A 19,818-nucleotide genomic window follows, 5' to 3' on the forward strand; every position below is an offset into this window, starting at 1 on the left:
GTTAATTCATTTTAAGCACTATTTCCCAGCAATGAGCACTAAGAAGCAAGTATTTTATTCTATAAAAAGGTTGTTTAGCTATACAAGTTCCTTGTTGGAAAGTAGACTGCACGTATTGTATAGTGAATTTGATAAACTTTCCTTTAAGAAGTAACAATGTGCTCCAGAGACCCTGTGTCTGTGTCTGGACTGAGAAACAGTGGCTAGCAATTGGAGCTGCTCTGTGGAGGTCAGTTCATCTTGAGGGTCTCATAGCCAAACATTCTTTCCCAAATAAATAACCATTAATTATAAATATACAAAGATTTCTAAAGTATGATTTTGAGACACAAGGAGAGAAGAGAGATCACAATCTTTTTCTTTTAATCCCAACCTCAGTCTTGGGGGAAAAGATTCATTTAAACATATGTGGGTTCAAGCCAAGAGTGTTCTCTTTGGCCGAGGGATGATCTGTGTAACTTTATACTAAGGAAGATTTAGCTATACTGTTTGGTTGTGAGGGGAAAAAAAAAAGTACTTATCTGTGTAGTCATTGGAATGCCAAAGCTCAAGAACCAACTGAAAATTAGGATGCGGTACAAACAAATCCTTCATCAGCTGTGGGGCACCTCTGTTGGAGGAGACCACACTTTCACATTTACTCACACCCTAAAATGTCCTGTAACAGAGATGTCACTCCATCAGAGAAGAGCGATTTCTATGCTCATTTGTGTCTGAAACATGAAAACAACATAACAGCTGCGTGCTGGGTTGAATAAAGAAGATACACATGCATTTAAATCACTTATATCTTACTTTTTTATGATGCAATTGTGAATTATGTTTCTTTTGCATCTGTAATTAGAGGGCAGAACAGATGGTGAAGGCTTCGTTTAAAGTGATGTGTCCATTAAAATAACCTATGCTGCCAAATGATTGTCCCGTGAAACAGGGTGTTCGTTCTCCATGGCAGGCACTTTGTGCACTGAAATATGTTGCAAAGGCCCCTGGACTATACATGGCGCTTATTATTTTTAAGGGCTTTCCAATAAAAGGGTTCAGTGTAGCACAGCTAGCTCTGTACCTCATTCATCTTCCGAGCATATGTTTTACTATATTGTTCTAATTAAAAAGTGACCTTGTATATAATGATCAGAACTCAATACTGAAAATGATTCATATAGGCGCTGGGGATATGGGAAGACTGTCTCAGCCATATTAAACTGGGCAGTGAGATAGGATAGGGGCCAGGGGCTCTGGGGGAGAAATTTTTTTCCCAAGATCATAACTGCAAAGAGTTCAGAAGATTTAGTTCATCTCTGGGACACATTATCTTCTTATTACATGTTACTTCCAGGAGGTTTTCGAGAAAAACAAAAACAAAAGCAACAAATACAAAGGGGCAAAAGTTCATCGTAAAGTTTGTTCAAAGCACAGCTTCAAACTTAGCTATTTTCCATTTGGCCAAAGCATATTAACTTCTGTGTTGTTCAAAGCCATTAAAGACCCATTTTGTTTTGCTTCGCTCGGTCAAGATAGTCCAGATTGTTGTTGTTTTATTGAATGAGCTCCTGTCTGCTATCATCATAAATATCACTCAACTTCCATTTTAATCACTTTTGAGGACAAAGAACTTGCAAACATGGATTCCCAGAACTCTGCAAAATAATTATGGAGATCTTAAGAGCAGCCTTATTCCCTGGGCTTTTTGAGGTACTTAATCCAACTACAGAAAGCCAGAAAAGAAATGTGAATGAATTTTTGTGCTGTTTCTGGGGAACAGATTTTGCAGGCCCAAACTGATGAAACATAAATCTGGAGATGTTAAAATTCCATAAGCAAAATTAAAATACCAACAGCCAAGGAGAGAAAAGGAAAAGAATGCTTCCTCACCCTTACTCAGGGGATGTCTTTTATGAATGATCTTCAAATCCTAGGAAATTCAAGAATCAACAACAGGCAGGCAAATGCCATGATGATTGGTGTATAGCTAGAAATACCAATGACTGATCAATACAATACATGCACATAATTTTATTTGTGGCCAAATTATTTTAATGTAACTGAGTGTTTTCAGTTAAAGCCTTAGAAATATTTTTTAAACTGTCCATGTTCACATTTAATGAGTATCTGTGAAGGGGAAATTTGCACATAAGGGAATTTGTGTTGAAATCAACTTTTCTGAAGAGCTTGTGCATCCAAAAACTCAGGTGCAGTTAATCTAGCAATTCTAATTTAACAACCATTCTTACGAGTCATAAGGAAGTGTTGACTAAATGCTGTGCACCAGGGTATAGCAAAACCTGGACACAATAGTAATACTCGGATAATATGGTGTCAAATGTCAATGCCATCAAGTAATATCACAATATTTCAGCTTTATTATTATGACTTAGGCTCTTGTTTGCCTACAAGGAAGATTTTTATGTTAGGGCGAGATACATGCAAATTTTCATTCCAAAATTGCTGCTGAAAAAAATTATTTCTGGCAAACTGAACTCCCTCTCTTCGAAGTCCTTTTAAATTCGGTTAATCAATGAGAGATTCCCATACTTTGGCAGGTTTTCTACGCCAGCCTTTTTGTGAGTAGTTAATGATCTGTAAACAACCGTTTAAAAGCACCAGGGGAGTTTACCATTTAGAAGAATTCTATAGGGAACTCTATCGTAAAAGGGAAAAGTCTTTGGTTAACACAAATATTCACCCTGAAACATTTTCTTTATTTGCCTTTAATTTTACTGTAAAGTTCTTAGGGTAGAGCTGCCAGTCATCACAAAGAGGACTTTTATTTCTGAAGGAAAACATCTTTTCTATTACATGTTCCCCCCCTTTTTTTTTTCTTTAATATGATTGACTTTTGCTCTGTACCAGGAGTGTGCAGTATTGTATGTGGGATGTCGATTGTCACAATCTTGTTCTTTATGCTTCTTGTGTAGTTTTCCATGGACTCCTGTCTTCTTTTGGTCTTTTCCTGGGCACCACAAGCCGTCTGTGGAGCTTATGGGTGAAGTACAAGTGCAGCGGAGCTAAGCATGCTTGCCTAGACCTTGCATGTTCTGGGGAAGAAATCAGATAACCTGTGGGCTGTGTACTCTTGCAGAAGAGATTCTGTGGAAAATCCCAGCTCTCCCTAATGTTGGAAAGCTACAAATAAGGAAATGGGCTCCCATGCTGAGACCTCCTGCCTCACTCATATGTAATTTCCCAGTGTCCTTAGATGTCCTGATGGGGAGTTAAGTCCATAAATATTACCAGTTCATAGAAAAGTCATGAAAATCTGGAAGACGGCTAATGTCGAGATGCTTCTTGATTTTATGGGGGAAGTGGAGCATTTACTCTAGCACATTTTTCTTTTCTTTTTTAAAACTTTTTATTGATTCTTTGTGGATGCCACTTCATGCACCCCAATCCCACTCATCTCCCCATCCCTCCATATCCACCCTCTGCCCTTGAAACCTCCCCTCAAAAACAAAACGAAACAAAACCAAGCAAAAGAAAAGAAAACAAAAAACATCTCACCGTGGAAGCTGCAGCATGTCACACCCTTTTGCCCAAACAGCTTTACTTGTAAATGTTCATTGTAATGAGTCACTGGTCTAGTTCAGGCCTCTGGCTTCTGTTGCACCGTCGATACTAGATCCTCACAGGGTTCCTCTCAGGTGTTTTCTTCTTGCCCTGTGTCACGAGGATCCTGCAGCTTTGGATCTGCAGGGCCAGTCACTTCATGCTCTCCAGCAGTTCATAGAGAGGTAGATGTTAGGATGGGCCAACACAAGCCCTGGCCTGGATGGTTGCTGAGTTGGTCAGCCCACCAGTGTTCCTACTTTGCCCACGTGAGGGGGTGAGTTGGGCTCTCCTGCCCGAGGCAGCTGGCAAGAGGTCTACCCTCCATTTTTGTTGTTGTCTGTCAACTCCATCTCAAGCTGCTAACTTGTTCAGACCATGTGTAGCCCCATCCACAATTGCTTCTGCATGACTTTTACTCTAGATGCTGGATAAGACTCCAAGAGTTGTTTGTAAACATGAGTTTTGTCCTCCGCTGGGCTATATCTCAATATAGGCAGCGGTTGTCAGCCTTCCTAATGCTGCAACCCTTTAATCCAGTTCCTCATGTTGTGGTGACCCCTCAACCATAAAATTATTTTTTTTTGCTATTTCATAAATGCAATTACTGTTATGAATGATAATGTAAATATCTGCTTTTTCCAATGGTGTTAGGAAACCCATGTGAAGGCGTCATTTCACTAGCAAAAGGGTCATGACCCACAGGTTGAGAATCACTGGTCTAAGGCTTTGGTGTGGTGTATTTATGGCAAAGATGGACAATTCTGCCAATGGCTATGCTCTTTTTTTTTACCAGCCTCTCTTCCATCATCCTTGCCTACTTTACACAAGGCCTAGGACAAAATTTAAAGACACTTTACCATCCCTTAAGATCTTAGACTGTGTACCTGCCTGACACAGTGTGATTAATCAAGAATGAGGAGACTCAGCATTTGTCATTCAAGAGTCAGTCATTTCACAAAATGGAAAACCATTCCAGACATAGTCTTGATTGTTTTGAAATGGAACCAGGACATGGAAGTCACACAGAACTGATGCAGAATAAGGAGTAGCTATATACGTTGAAATGGGATTGTCAAATATACTGAAAGTGGTTCTTTTCTGTTTTTTTTTTTATTAATATTATTAACTTTGGAAAACCTTAAAATATCAATATTTTGCATTTTAATTTTTGATCTCTGACCAAGCTATTTGTCCACGTTGGAGTGATGTTTGGCTTCTCATGTGCTCTTAGTCTTTTATGGGCACCCTCTTTCACCAACTACATCGATCTTTCTGAGTTAAGACTTTCTGTTTTTACCTTCTCAAAGGTTACATCTATAACAATTGTGTTACCCTACCTGCCAGTAGTCATTGCTCAATTATTCTAACTCGTACCTTTGTGGTTTCCTGAGGAGTGGGGGTGGGGAGGTGGTCATGTTCTCTGTTTCTGCCCAGGGAAAGATGTTTGCTTAGGGAATACAGGGATGCCTGTGGTTTATTTCCTCTGCTTCCTGAAAATTAAGGGGCCATAGATCAGAGGAGAAAGTGATCATTCAAAGGCCAGGCATGGCATGGCTCGAACCATTTGTCAGCTTAGTTTATTCAGGGGATTTTTTTTTTAAGTTTATGCAGCTTGCAATCCATCCATTAAGGACAATTTGAGAAGCCTAGTAACTTTACATCTCTGGCCACCCAGGTGAGCTTTGCCTATGAATGTGAGTGGGAAGGTATGGGCACACAACTCCCTAGGCCCTGAGCATTGTTCATTTCAATTGTGAGTGAAGGGGATGACTGACATGTTTTCACAGGGGATGAGGTGTAGGTCTTGAAGGGACCTGTTGGGATAAACACATTCCAGATAATAGCACGGGGGCAAGACAAAAGCAGAGTCATTGTGAAAATGCCTTCGACCTGAAACATTCTGATGGAGCTATGCGTGAACAATGGACACAAACTGCCTAATGTGGTACATGCACACGGCAATAACCCTTAATGGTGACTGTAAAATGAAGCATTATGTTAGCCAGCAGAAAGGAAAATGCAAATTGATTCTCCTTTTGTTTAGATGTAAGTGCTTATCAAGGTTAGTAGGTATTCAAGGTCTGTGACACCAGAATAATTTGTTTTATTATAATACACGAACAAGGAGAGTGCTTGGGGCTGTCTGGGTGACTCAGATGGCCAGATGAAATTCTACAGTTCCGGCTTTAACCATCTCCTTTCAACATATCATGCACGCACCCTGGTGAGGGAAGTGGCTGCAGAACCAAAACCCTTGCAAGGATGAGATGGTGGGATTTTCTGTTAAACACAGTAATACTTCATTCCTCCGCAAGATTACAGAGTCAAGGCTTGTATTTTAACTTGCATGGCTTTACACCTGCCTGTCAGGAAAAAAAAAAGTTTCCAGGTTTTTATCTCAGGCACCTGGACAACAGAAAGATGTTTGCTGTGCACTATTCCTCAGGCCAGGCTTCCGTGGACAGTAGAGGTCAGGACAGAGGTCCACGTGTCTGGCTGGAATGGAAGCACTCCCAGCTCTAGGTCTACTTCTCCATCTCTACAGAATGTAATGCCTGTGGGTCTCTGTATTTGGGGTTGGCTTCTCCATGGATGCTGTCACATAGAGACACCTATTGTTTGAGAGAGCAATTTGGGGTAAAAACTTACTATGTCTACCTAGATGGTGGCTCAGGAAGGAGGAAGGTAGGCGGGCTCATGGAAGCATGTGGATAGGCAAACCCTTTCTTTCATCTGAAACTCTGAGAGCTAGAGTTCTGTGCTCTTCTCAATAGGTAATTTGTCTTTAATAGTAAGGCTGATTTGTAGACACTGGCAATGGCCAGAAGAGCTGCTTGGAATTTTCCATCCCTCCCTCCAATCCTGTTGCTACCCTCTTCGTTCTTTTCTCTCTTACTTTCCGTTCCCCCCTTTTCCCCATTCCTTCTTTCCTTCCTCACTTCCTTCTTCTCTTCTCATTCTCCTTTTCTTTTTTTATCTTCTATTTCTTAATCTGTGAGCCACCTCTTCAGCCGAACGTCTCAAATCATAAAAGAGGTTCTTATTAGGATTTTGTTTATGGTAGATTGCTAAGTGATAGAGTCTTTATAAGCAAGAAAACAAACAAAAAAGAGCGCAACTTAACTCAGTCTTTTGACTATATGCACCAGACCCAACGAGTGTTGTACAACTCAGCTGAGCAAATCCCAAGGAAGAGCCAGGCTGTTGTGGGGATACAGGTGAGAAAACAGAGCACAGATTCACACATGATGATCACCAGAACACGGATAGTCATCTCATGCTGTGTATCTGAGTAGCAGTGCCTGTACAACAATGTGAGGCGGGCTCAACAGATGTGAAGGGTATCCAATGTACAAGGTGATGTTCCCAATGAGCATTTCCTGGTGATTGTGTGTGACCACTTTGGTGGTTCACCAACACGGCTGGGGAGAGAGGAAGGGCTCAACCCCAAGTGTGAGCTTGAATATATCAGACTGACCCCTGATCATACCAACCGACTTGGTTTCTATCATTAAAACTCTCTTAGGCCCCAGTGATGATATGTTTAGAGTTTATTTCCAACCACATCTGACACGTATGATCAGATTAGGAGGCATACGGCTTTCCAGTTTCTGAGAAGAAACCAAGGCCCAGTGACAGCTACAGGAAGTCACCTATTCGATACTGGCAGGCCCCAGCTTTGGAACTGCAGCAGATGGTCCTCTGCTGTGGAAGCTGAAGATAGCATCTGTTGGTCTCAGCATAGTACAAGAAGTTAGAGACATCGAGGGCTTCCTTCTCATTGTCACTAACAAAGTCGTCCTAAATTACAGAAACTGGGTAAAGGACAATCACAAGGAGGTCTTAGAATCTGGGAAACAAACTGTCCTGAAATTGAGAAGCAAGTCTGTGCCACAGGAGTGAGCAGAAAGGAAAGAGGAGGCCCCAGTGTTCTCATGTTCCTGTGGGCTCAGGCCTGTTCACCTAAAGCACTAGAGACCAAAGACCAAGCCAATAAAGAGAGAAGAAACACGTACAAACACACTCTCTTACATACACACATGCACACAGCACACTCATGAGTACATATACACCCATACATGCACACACACACACACACACACACACACACACACGTACACACACGTCTTTGAATGATGGAAATAGCTTGTTAAGTTAGTTACTATTCTGAAGATTATACAACTGCAGTACTCCTGAACCATACAAGATGCGATTTGTCCTTGGGGAACTTAAGACCAAAATTTTGAATTGATGGTTGCTAGTCTCTTGTACTATTACTCTGAAAATAAATAGAACACTTCCCCTGGGAAACTGTCATTATCCATCAAGGAGAAAAATCACCAAGAAGATTTATAGTAATTCAGAATAATAAAATATAAAAATAAAGTGAACTATATTAGTGGGTTCTTTGATTTGCAGGCAGTAGAAAATAACTTGAGCTAGCTTAGCCAAAAAAAAAAAAAAAAAAAAAAGGAAGAAGAAGAAGCAGTTTGCTGGAGAGATGCTGACATTGTGCTGGAGGAATTGAGTCATACGGCTTTAGACAGTGTGGAACTCTGAGCCCTGGGACCTCAAAGAACATCTGGTTCTGTGGCTTTCCTCTTGATGTACACCATAGCTTTCTGATAAAGCGAAGAAGTCCATGTAAGAAAAAATCTGATTGGCCTGCCAGTCATGGCTAAAAGGATGAGTTACAAAAGTTGTACGTGTCCACTGAATGGCCTTCTATATGTTTCTGTTGATGAGGAATAAATCCATTTTTGTTGACTTAAGAAGCTTCTTAGTTCCCGTCAGCAGTAATTTAATAGAATCAAATTGAAGTGATGGACAGCTGTAGCTCACTGGGGACAAGACCTATCTAAGAAGACATGGATAACAAGTTGAGCCAGCTTGAAATAGTTTGCAGTCTTTCCCAAGGTATGAATTTATCACTTTAAAAAAAAAAAAAAACTTCAGAGTATCTAGGATGGCTGCCCAAAGTTCCTACATGGCAATGATTTTGCTGAAGCCGAGTTTAGACTGAATCCCCTTAAACTCAGGACTCACTGTCTGGCTTCCTAGAGACATTTCCAGTCAGGTAATCCATACAAATGCCGTCCTACAATTTTCCTGATCCTCTCCTTCTCAGCTCCCATGTCAGGCTTAAGATTTAGTTGACCTCTGGCCCATAGTCTTAGTCAGCAACGTTCTTGAGATCAGTGCTGGGCTTATGTATCTTTGTATCTTGTCTTAGTCAGGATTCTCTAGAGGAACAGAACCACTGAGCTGAGAGGGGAAAAATATGTGCACATGTGTGCACTCGAGAGAGAGACAGAGACAGAGAGACAGAGAGGCAGAGAGAGACACAGAGAGAATTTATCAAGTCAGTTCAAACTAGAACAGCAGAATCACATGTGAAAACTGAGAACCTGATAGTTGTTCAGTCATAAGGATAAGTGCTATAGCAATCCCAATATGGTCCTGGAAGCCCAGACATTTCCTGGAGAGCCACTGGTCCTTACTCTACAATGAAAGCTTGAAAAAAAAAACGGTTATGATATCAGTGAAGAAATCATCATCATCATCATCATCATCATCATCATCAGCAGCAGCAGCAGCAGCAACAGTAGAGAAAATTAACTTACTGACAAGCAGGAAGGCCAAGTGGATAAAAAGCAAGAGGACTTCCTCATAACACATCCAATTTATCTGGACTACTAACCAGAAGGTTCCACCCACAATTTCATATGCCTTCTTGATTCAATCAAGGCGATCAAGATAGTTCTTCAGATGAGACTACATACTTTGGTGATTCTAATTTATGGCAGGTTGACATCAACCATAATACACATTCAGCTCTTAACAATTTTTGGAGGATAGCATGTTCTCAGCATGCATTGGCTAAACTTGTAACTTCAAATGAACATGGATAACTAGAAATTTCTGTAGAGGATGTTCTTGACAAAGAGATGACCATGGGCTGGACAGACATCTCCACATATCTCAACATAAAATACAACATAGGATAATGTACTTTCTCATTGACCCCTTTCACTGAAGAGACCCAGATGCTGGCTGAATGGGAGTTTCTGGATGTTGCTGGGTTTACATTAATAGAAATTAATGATTGAGAGCAACGTGCTGGAGCATGGACCATGATCACATAGGTTCACTTATTACCTTTGTTTCTCTCAACCCACTTTTGTTTTATTCCTCACTTGCTGGTCAAGTTTGTGATTAACTCATGCCAGGCCTCAGTGGGCAAGCACTAGCTTCTTGATTAACTTTTACCAGGGGTTCAGAAAAGAAGCAATCTTGACAATAGTACCAGCTCAAATGCCAAAGCATGGCTAGGTATGCATGCTAGTTAATTCCAAACACAGTAGCTCTCTGCCCCTGCACTCTCCTTTAAAGAAGTAAAAGAGGTGAATTTCTAGGTACCCAGGTATCTTCTTGTAGTTTCTTCAATGCCTGGCATATTCGCTGTGCTGCTGCCATTTGCTGCTATACCTTTTCTGAACCTGCAATTCAGTCTCTTCCCTCTCTCTCTGGAAAACCCCTCCTGACCATTTAGAACATGCAGGGAGGTTCAAATATCACGTCTTCCAGACCTCTCCACCGTGAGCTATCAAGTGCTTGTCTCCCAGCATTTATATGTCTAGTCCTCAATTTCTTCATTATCTTGTTCCTCATATCCCAATTAGTGAAACACAAGTACAAGAACCAGAGTTCCATGAGAAAAAATCCTGTGAAGGAAATGCATGTGCGGTGTGTCCTTATAATCTCGGCACTGCAGAGGATCCCTGGTTCCTTGTGGGACACAGCTCTGGGTTCTCTTAAAAAAAAAAAAGACGCTAGATGGTGCCTGGGAAATGAGAACTGAGTTGTCTTCTGGTATCCATAAGCACAAGAACACATGGCCTCCAAGAACACAAGAATGAATGTGCAAGTGCGCACACACACACACACACACACACACACACACACACACACACACCATTCTAATAGGGCAGTGTAAATGTGAAGACAAACTTGAGACCTCTGTAGCACCTCTTCCTGTTGATACCCAGATTCTTGCAGTTGTTGCTTGAGGGTAACAATGAGAGAGGCCTCTCTTTTCTTTGGGTCCAAAGGTAATAGCAGACCATCCAGTAGCATGTTGTGTTTGGAATGAAACCAACACAGCAGCAGTGTTATATACACTCTAATCTTTGTCAGTCCTGACAGGATTTTTAGGTGGAGATTTCACGATGAAAGGGTGAACATCCCTCACACCTTCCCTGAATAGCACAAACAAAACCAAAAACAAACGCAAGAACACTGAACAACAACCAAGTTGTCCAAGGAAATCTGAAGCATATTGTTGTTTTTCAGTTGACCTTCTCACTATTCTCATTAATATTTACAGAAGAACACATGCTATTTGGGTCTGTGCAAATTGTATGATTCATATACAATGTATATATTCTATGCATCTATATAATCTTTTACATAGACTGTACAAACATATATGCATGCGTGTGACAACCTTTCCTGTGTCTGGAGTGACCAATCATATATGCACACACAGAAAGTAAAAGGACAGGAAAAAGTTAGTGTCTTTACTGCTCTGTAGGCAAGTATCATTTGAAAAAAGGCACAGGATTTTCAACAATCCTTTCTAAAGGTTCTTACATTCAAGTGACTTATCAACAACCAAGGTCAGTATGACCATTTGCCTAGTTTAGAACTGTAGCGAAATATGGATTGATTTTGAACTCCTCTCAGGATACAGGGGAAGAAGGACCATCTGGTGGAATGAGCAATCTCTTTTGACTCATCTTCTCTGACAACAGGGTGGAAGAGTAACAGGTCAACCACAGAGTTCTCTCTGTTCACAGTAAGAAACATGCTTTGCCTCTGAGGAGTCCATCAGCCAATATTAACCTGGAGAGGGAGAAAGAACAGGTTGACAGGAAGCCCTGGCTCTCCCCTGACTCAGTTTAGGGGCTCATTTAGGAAGGAGTCTTGCTGTAAAGTACACCTCTCTTCCTCCGATGACAGTGACAACCAGGGCGACTTGAATCAGGGGGCAGCCCGCTCTCCTTTGACAAACAAACACCCACTCTGGTAAGTGCCCTTTAATGTGCATGGAGTCTTTGTCTAGGAAAAGGATGCACAGTTGGCCAGTACAGAGCTGTAAGGGGATAGCTTTGACACGCCGATAAAGCTTCTCAGTTTACATTGGACTTGACTTTATCATTTACTGAGGGATATTATTAGTGTAGAGATGATAGGCACTCTCTGCCTTCTCGAACAAGAGCCAGGGAAATGTATACGAACAAAAGGTCTGCTGTGGAGACTCAGACCCTGTTTGTTCAGTGACTTTGGGATCCTAATCCTACAACTCAGCAGAGATAAGGCCTGAAGGAGAGAAAAGAGCCCACCCAGCTCGGGGGGCCCCAGGAAGAAGAGTGAAAGTCAATCGTGTGAAAAATGGAAGTTCATCCAACACTGAGCATGTGTGTGATGTTCCCTTGTTGCAAATTTGATATTATAAAAATAGATTTGCTCTTTGGGGCCAGATGGCATGCAATACTGCTGAAGTAAAATCCAGTCTTATGACAAAGGTCATTGCCAGCAAGGAACTAGTTGGACGGGGCTTGTTCAGAGCTTGGTGCGTCCTTTGCCTCACACATCCAGTCCTGTTGAATCCTTTGCATCAGCAAGTACTTCTTTTTCCTTTGGTGCAAACACACACACATGCCCCATGACTACCAGTGACGCAGACCTAGACAACCAGCTTCTGACGAGTATTTCTTGTGGTGTGGCATCTTCTTTCTAACTTTATTTTTGTCTTTATTTTTATTTTATTTGTACGGGCTTTCTGTCTACACGGATGTCTGTGCACTGAATACGTGTTCTGTGTCCAGGATAGCCAGAAGACAGTATCAGATCACTTGGGGGTGTTAGTTTCAAAGGATTAAGAGCTGTCATGTGGGTACCAGGAATTGAACCATTGTCCTCTGGAAGAGCAGCAGTACTCTTAACCATTGAGCCATTTCTCCAGGCCTAAAGGGTATCTTCATTATTGTAGTTCTGTGCTGGCTTTTCAGGTTTCATTCTCATCTGAAAATAATTGCAGTTAAGAACAGGTAAGTAGTAACTTTAGCTCTAACCATCTGCTAGCTGTCTGCTTTAATGTGATCTCATCACTTGTTTTATTATAGTTTTACAGATTACCTAGCTGGTCGTTTGATGGATGCACCATTCATTCATCAAAATCTATAACACTATTTATAGTCATGCATACTTGCACACTCACTTACACACACACACACACAGACACACACACACAGACACACACACACAGACACACACACACACACACACACACACACACACACACACACACACACATACACACTTGCCTGGGACCTGGAGTGAAGAGTTGCATGTTGGACAATCTTCCTTAAAAGGTCATGTCATCTGGTTTCCCTTTTCTCAACTCTTCTCTGACTTGTATTGAAGATAATAGTAATTGTAATTAGGTGTCACCTGTAAAAGTGACTAGTAACTATGAAAAAGCACTTTATTTCCAAGAAGTGGAACGATAGCTGGAGTATTGTATAGTTTAGGTGAACAGTCAGATCCTAAAATCCATGCTGTGCATACAACTTTGTGGCTTTGTAGATAAAGTGGCTAATCTTACAGAGATGCTGTACCCAAGAAGGTGAAAGTCTAGGAGGAAAAAAATAATTTAGTCTTAGGGAAGATAAAGACTTTATCATAGAATTCTGCTAAAATTTTCAGTTAGTAATTTATTTACAGGCAAGGGCTTATTGGACTCCTCTGGGACCTTCAGCCCTCATGCCCCAGTCCTTCACTGCTGCTGTTGCTGTTCCAGCTAATTTAAGATGTGCCACAAGTCTTTCCAAATACATTAGAATTTCTGTTTTATTTAACAGTGTGTTTCCTAAATATTCCCGTAACTTTGGCTGGCAAGATGGCTCAGTGGTGTTTGCTGACCGGCTTGATGACATGAGACTGATTCCTGGGACCCACATGGTAAAAAGAATTGACTTCTGCAAGTTTTCTTCTGGTTTCCACATGCATAAACACACACACACACACACACACACACACACACACACACACTCGCACACACAAGAATAACAACAATTTAAAAACTGGTAAGAGATCAAACATCCTACCTTTATGGATGTTGAGAAATGTGATAACCATTGAATTCTGGCCTACTTTCTCTCAAATTTTTTTTTATAAAGCAGTTGAATAATAAGTGAAAAAAGAAAAAATATTTCTTTTTACTGTTAATATCAAATGCCTTAAGCAAAACATCCAAAGAAAAAAAGAAAAAAAAACATACATATATAGTTTTTTTCATATGAAATATTTAAATATGGACTATATTACTTAATATTAATATGATTTGAAACTGCCATAACCTTTGCATTTTTTTGTTTCTATCTACATAGGATGGGCCACGGATACCGCATTTCAAAGATATATGGATTGAGCAAGTATATTGATGGGCTGAAGGCTAATCATCTGTAACAAGGGCCTTCAAACATAGTGGCTCAAACAAATACAGGCTTCCTCCTCTTTCATAGCGTAGGCTGAGTTCATGGCCACTCTGTAGAAGGCTACAGCAAGCATCCATGTTATAGACAGTTCTACTCTGAATATCTACAGGGCCAACAAATATACTGAAGGATAATACTTTTCATCATCATCAAAGCACCATGGCTTCCTGGTGTCCATACTATTGTCAAAGAAGCCATAGAGGACTGGTTACATACGGCAGCGTCTGTCTTCCTTAGGGGAGAAGGATGACATTTCCTGAGATGCCTCACATCTCTCTTAATTGTGTGTGCGTGGAAAGGATAGCAATGATTTTCATGATCGTTTGTTGGTGTTATTTCCCCCTGAAGGTGGACTCTATGAAGGAGAAAGGACTTACAGGATTGTGAAAAGTCAGGTTTAAAGCTGTAGGATTATGATAGGGGGTCTCTATCTCTCTCTCCCTTTCTCTCTCTCTCTCTCTCTCTCTGTGTGTGTGTCTGTGTGTGAATCCATTCAATCAGGTGGAAGGAAGCTTCTGTTTTCAAAGCCGATAAAACTGGCATCAAGGACCAGAGCCTGTCAGAGGGTTCGCAAAGGGTTTCAGGACCTAAGCGGATTTTCTGAACTAGTGTGAGCAGCCATCTATCAGCTCAGGGTTTATGGGGTTTCTGAGAGGGTTTCCATTTCCCCAGAGGCTATGGGATTTCTAGGCTCCCTGTAGTAGTTACAGATGGTGTGGTAGGTAAGTGTCAGATGGTGAACCAGCATGCATCCTTGTCACCTCTTCTTCCCTAGAAGCCCTGTGCCCAAGTCTCTCCTTGCTGCCAGCAGAGGCTCAGGTGCCTGGCCGGCTGCCTTCTGTCTGCAGTTCTCTTTGCCGTTGCTGTTCATGCGCCCTGCCCTGGGGATTATGAGGAATCACAGGCATCAGAGACCCTTGGATGTGCACCATACAGGGAGTCTGGCTCAGAATCCTGTTTACATCTCTATTCAGCTTCATGTGACACCTTAGATGATTCTGACACCCCAGTCAGTGTAACCAAAGGCAGTCAGTCACCTAGTGTCCCCAGCACAGTGAGTGTTTGGCGATTTTGAGGTGGCACCAAAAAAAGGGTTCAGCTGGAACTGTAAACAGAATGCAGGGCATGACCAAGCCCAGAGCCATGAAATAGTCTCTGCCCTATTTCTAACATTTCTCATTTGGCTGTCATATCAAAAATACGAATTATGAAACAACCTTATAAACTTCATGGTATGATAAATTTATCAAATTTTATTTTAAAAATTGTGGCATATCTTAAATTTATCAACGTATACCTTTTACTATATGAAACAATTAGTTTGAATTTTATTGTAAGTTACATTAGATTTTTAAAGTGTTTTTATTCATGAGGGAATTAGGCTGTGTGGTCCTGCACAGGAAATATACAGATGATTACTTCTCCTTCTCAACCTGAGGCAGTCCTGGATTGCCCCTATAGTCAGAGAACAAACAAACCAGAGTGCCATTTCTCAGGCATCTTCTACTTTTTTGTGAATGGGTCTCTCCTTGGCCTAGAACTTCACCAAGTAGTGTAGACTAGGTTTCCCACAGGCTCTTTAGCTCTGTCGACTCTGTTTCAAAAGAACACATCAAAGTCTCGGGCAGTTTGAGAAATGAGTTTTGAGAATTAATGTGGGGATCACAGACAGCAGCACTGAAACTGTGAGTGGATGAGGTGTTCTTCCCAGCTCTCTTAGGGGTGAGACTGTCATCATTCTTATGTGCTTTGACTCAGTATTTTATGTATCACAGCCCCATATAGAATCTTGGTCAGGGTTGCAAGAGGGTGCATGTATACTTGTGTGTAAACAAGAGGTCAGGGGACAACCTGTAACATCATTCCTCAAGCACCTTTCTTTTTCTGTGTGAGGCAGCCTTCCTTTCTTCCTTCCTTCCATTAAACTGGAAGCCAAGTCTCTCGGCAGATAACACAGGGATTTCCTCTCTGCTACTTACAAACTCTGGAAAAAACAAAACAAAACAAAACAGAAATCCTCCATTATGAGAAGGAAATTTAATATTTAAAGGTAACTTGACCCGAACATGCATATAGCATGAATATTTGATGAGACCTATGGCAAATGTATGTATAGAGCATCGATCTGAGGCTATTTACTTCTCATTCATTTTCTGGGAGAGTATTTTGTCAGTGTGTGTGAGGCTGCCCTCTACCAATGCTTCACTCTGAAGACGCACATAGAGACAGTGTGTTTGTGCGCACGTGGGTGGGGGTCGGGGGTGCTCCCTTTCTCACCACAGTTGGTGGAGCCAGACTCACCCACCCCTAAAGGAAGCAACTGTCCCCCACGTCATAGCTGCAGTAGGGCCACATTCAAATAAATATTCCAAACCGCAGACAACAGAGGGTAACTTCGCCCTGTCCTTTTGTAGTGCTCATATTTGACTCCTCTGTGAAATTTCAGTATAAGTCCATTGATTAAACTGTATGTACTATCCACTTTGTGAATAGTTTGATGTAACATCAAATTCAGAAGCTTATCTTTTTTTTTTTTAATCGCTTGGTATGCACACCTAGAGGACAAATATTTCTCTGTGAGGTAGCATCAATTTTGAAATAATAAAAAAAAATAAAATCAGAGATGAATATCAACAATAAAAGCATCAGGAAAAGAGAAGACACCATTTCCACACATATGCAATTTAGAATTATTTTAAATAGATTTGGGGAGGAAAATGTTGCCTATCCATTTATATATATATATATAAAATGAATACATTTGGGAGACAAAAGTTTCAGAGTAATAAGTATGAACTGCTTTTAGGGCCTTGATGTTGACTGAGTTAGGAAAAGATGCCTACCCTACTTGTCAAGGGCTGGGCAGAGTTGAACTTATGAATGAGCTCCCACTGGCCGGTATGGAAGCTCCCACTGACAGGTATGTGACTGCTGATCTCACACTGGCCAGTATGAGCCTCCTGAGCTTATACAGGCTGATATGGAACCACCTTGCATTTTCCACCTTGCATAAATAATACTGCTCTTTTAAATATTACTCTAACAAGAAAAAGGAAATCAGCATTTACAATTAGCACTCTTTTAGAACAGAATTAGCCTGAAATGCCTTGCTAGTTAATGGAAGAAAAAGAAAACTTAATATGGAAGTTTCAATTATGACCTTTTGTTTTTAGAACACAGGACACTGATTGAAGGTATTCCAAAGAATGCAGGTTGAAGGAGCTCAGAAGAACCAGCAATACTATTGTTTACCCTAGAAGAAAAGATGTGGAGGGTTGGGTCTCCTATGACTTAGTCACAGAGTTACCAAGCTCTGTTCTGAATCTTTCTTACCACTGCGGTTGGAAGCTGTTACCGGAAGCTCCTGAAGGCATTGTCTGCCCTGTGAGAACCTTAGCCATCTGCGCTTACAGACTCGTACATTTTTGATCTTTAGATAAAGCCCTGCCCTTCTCCACTCTAGACACACAGAACACTGTGTGAGGACAGGGGCCTGCCTGGTTTCAGTTCTCCCAATGAAAAGATAACCAGAACTTCTGGGACTGACTTCAGAAAATTACTTTGCCATAAATTAGCCTAGCTTCACACTATCCAGCACACAACTGCATGTGTACACACACACACACACACACACACACACACACACACGCATGCATGAATTTTCACACACTATGACAAGAGCAAGTTTTCCTCAAAGTATTTCTCCATATTAGATTTTGATGTTTTCTGTTCCGGACTGTATCAGCATTAAAACCATGCCAGTTTTACAACTCAGTAATTCTAGTTCTGAGTCTGCATAGGGTCGCCCTCCATTTCAGAAGAAGCGCTGACTGGCTACTAACCAGGCACAGTGCAGAGAACTTGGTCAGTACCTTTTATTTCACACTTGATTTTTTGAGTTAACATGCAAAGTAGAAAGATGGACACACAAATTTAGCTTCGGTTGCTCCTCCTGCCTCACTCTTTCCTCTTCAACCACCTTGACGCCTGTTTACAATTTCCCACCATATACCTTCCAATGGCCACTTCACTCTTTTCTTTAAAGCCTTTTACATTCCTCATGGTCTCCGGTCCAGTTGCATGACCTAAGCCTATTCACATACATACATCCACTTCTCATTCACAGACAGGTGTGGAATATGTACATGCATGTACAGGGCTCTTACGCTGGTGCCGGGGTCCGAAGGCTGGTCTTGACAGTTGTGCAACTGCCCTTAGCTGCAGAGTACTCTTTAGCCCTGTAATGATATTTCCTATATGCACAAATATTTTCTTTGGTAGCAGTGTACATTACCTTATTTACCTCTCAGCGCTTTTCTGTGCATGTGAAACAAGGTGCCATGTCTGAATTTACGTGTTTGTATACGTGTATGTGCGAGGATTTGAAAGCCAGAGGTCATTGCTGTGAGTGTGCTCTATCCCTTGTCACTCATGTTGCTGAGTTAGTGTCTGTCATTGAACCCAGAACTCACTGATCGGCTAGACTGGCTGTCAGCAAGCTCAAGAGATCCGCTTGTTTCCATGGCTCCAGAGCTTTGGTTACACACAGGTGCTACTGCGTCTGCCTTTTGATGCAGGTGTCGGGGATTTGAACTCAGTCCTTCCTGTCTGCCCAGGGGGGATAACCCCAATGAACAATCTCCCCAGCCCTCCAAATCCAGATTGGAATACTATCAATCATCGCGGCTCCCTGTTCGGTGGCCATGCTAATCTTGTTGGATCATTCCAATTTTTAGAATACGTGCGGCTGATACACACACTGACAGATAACTTTCCAGAGAAGGAAGCATGCTGTTGTGTAGACCCAACAGCACTGACTGACAGAGGCAGTCTCCTTGCTTTCTAAGCAACACCCTGTTAACATAGAATTGTGTTAGCAGGCTCCAGTTACTTCAACCTCTAAATATTCCACGCATACAGGAGACGATTCTCTTCCCAGAAATAAAACCTTTGATTCTGTTTAAAAATGAGTTAGTGATATATTTATATGCCAAGTGTATTCTTCCCCACAAAATAATTTAAAAATCTGTCTTTTAGAATAAAACTAACTGCTAAATGCTTTCTGGATTGAGCAAATATTTTCTTTTGGGGCCAAAAATGATGTCAAGTGGCTTCAAAATATTTGATAAAAGTTCTCTTTCTCTTTGATAAGATAATAACAGGGTTGAATGTGAGCAAGGTTAAAACCACACACACTATGATATAAATATCATAATATAGGTATGGGGAGTTTGAGATTACAAAAGCCCAGGCCAGTTCCCATCTGGGTCTCTTTTTCTTCCTGATACCTGTAGAGAAGATGAAAGCTCTCCACTGCTTCAGGACCATGCCCACCTGTCAGCTACCATCCTCCTCATCATGATGGTCATGGACTCACTCTCTGAAACTGTAAGCAAGGCCCCGATAAAATACTTTCTTTTGTAAGTTGACTTGGACATGGTGTCTCCTCACAGCAATGGAAAAATGACTATGACACTGTCAAATCATGTCTAACATCATTGGATATAAATTTGCATGTATGAAGTATAAAGTATGCTTTATTAATTAACAAAATTATTGTTGATGGAAATAGACTTTGATGGGCAGTTTGATAATACTGAGCTAAACAAACAAGTAATATATATATATACTATAATATTTATATAACAACATATGTTAAAATAAATGCATAGTATGAAAAAAATAAATATTTATTAGACAGTGGTATTGC

The sequence above is a fragment of the Psammomys obesus genome, unplaced genomic scaffold (assembly GCF_907164565.1).
Source record: "Psammomys obesus unplaced genomic scaffold, mPsaObe1.curated_primary_1811, whole genome shotgun sequence".
In the NCBI taxonomy this organism is placed as follows: Eukaryota; Metazoa; Chordata; class Mammalia; order Rodentia; family Muridae; genus Psammomys; species Psammomys obesus.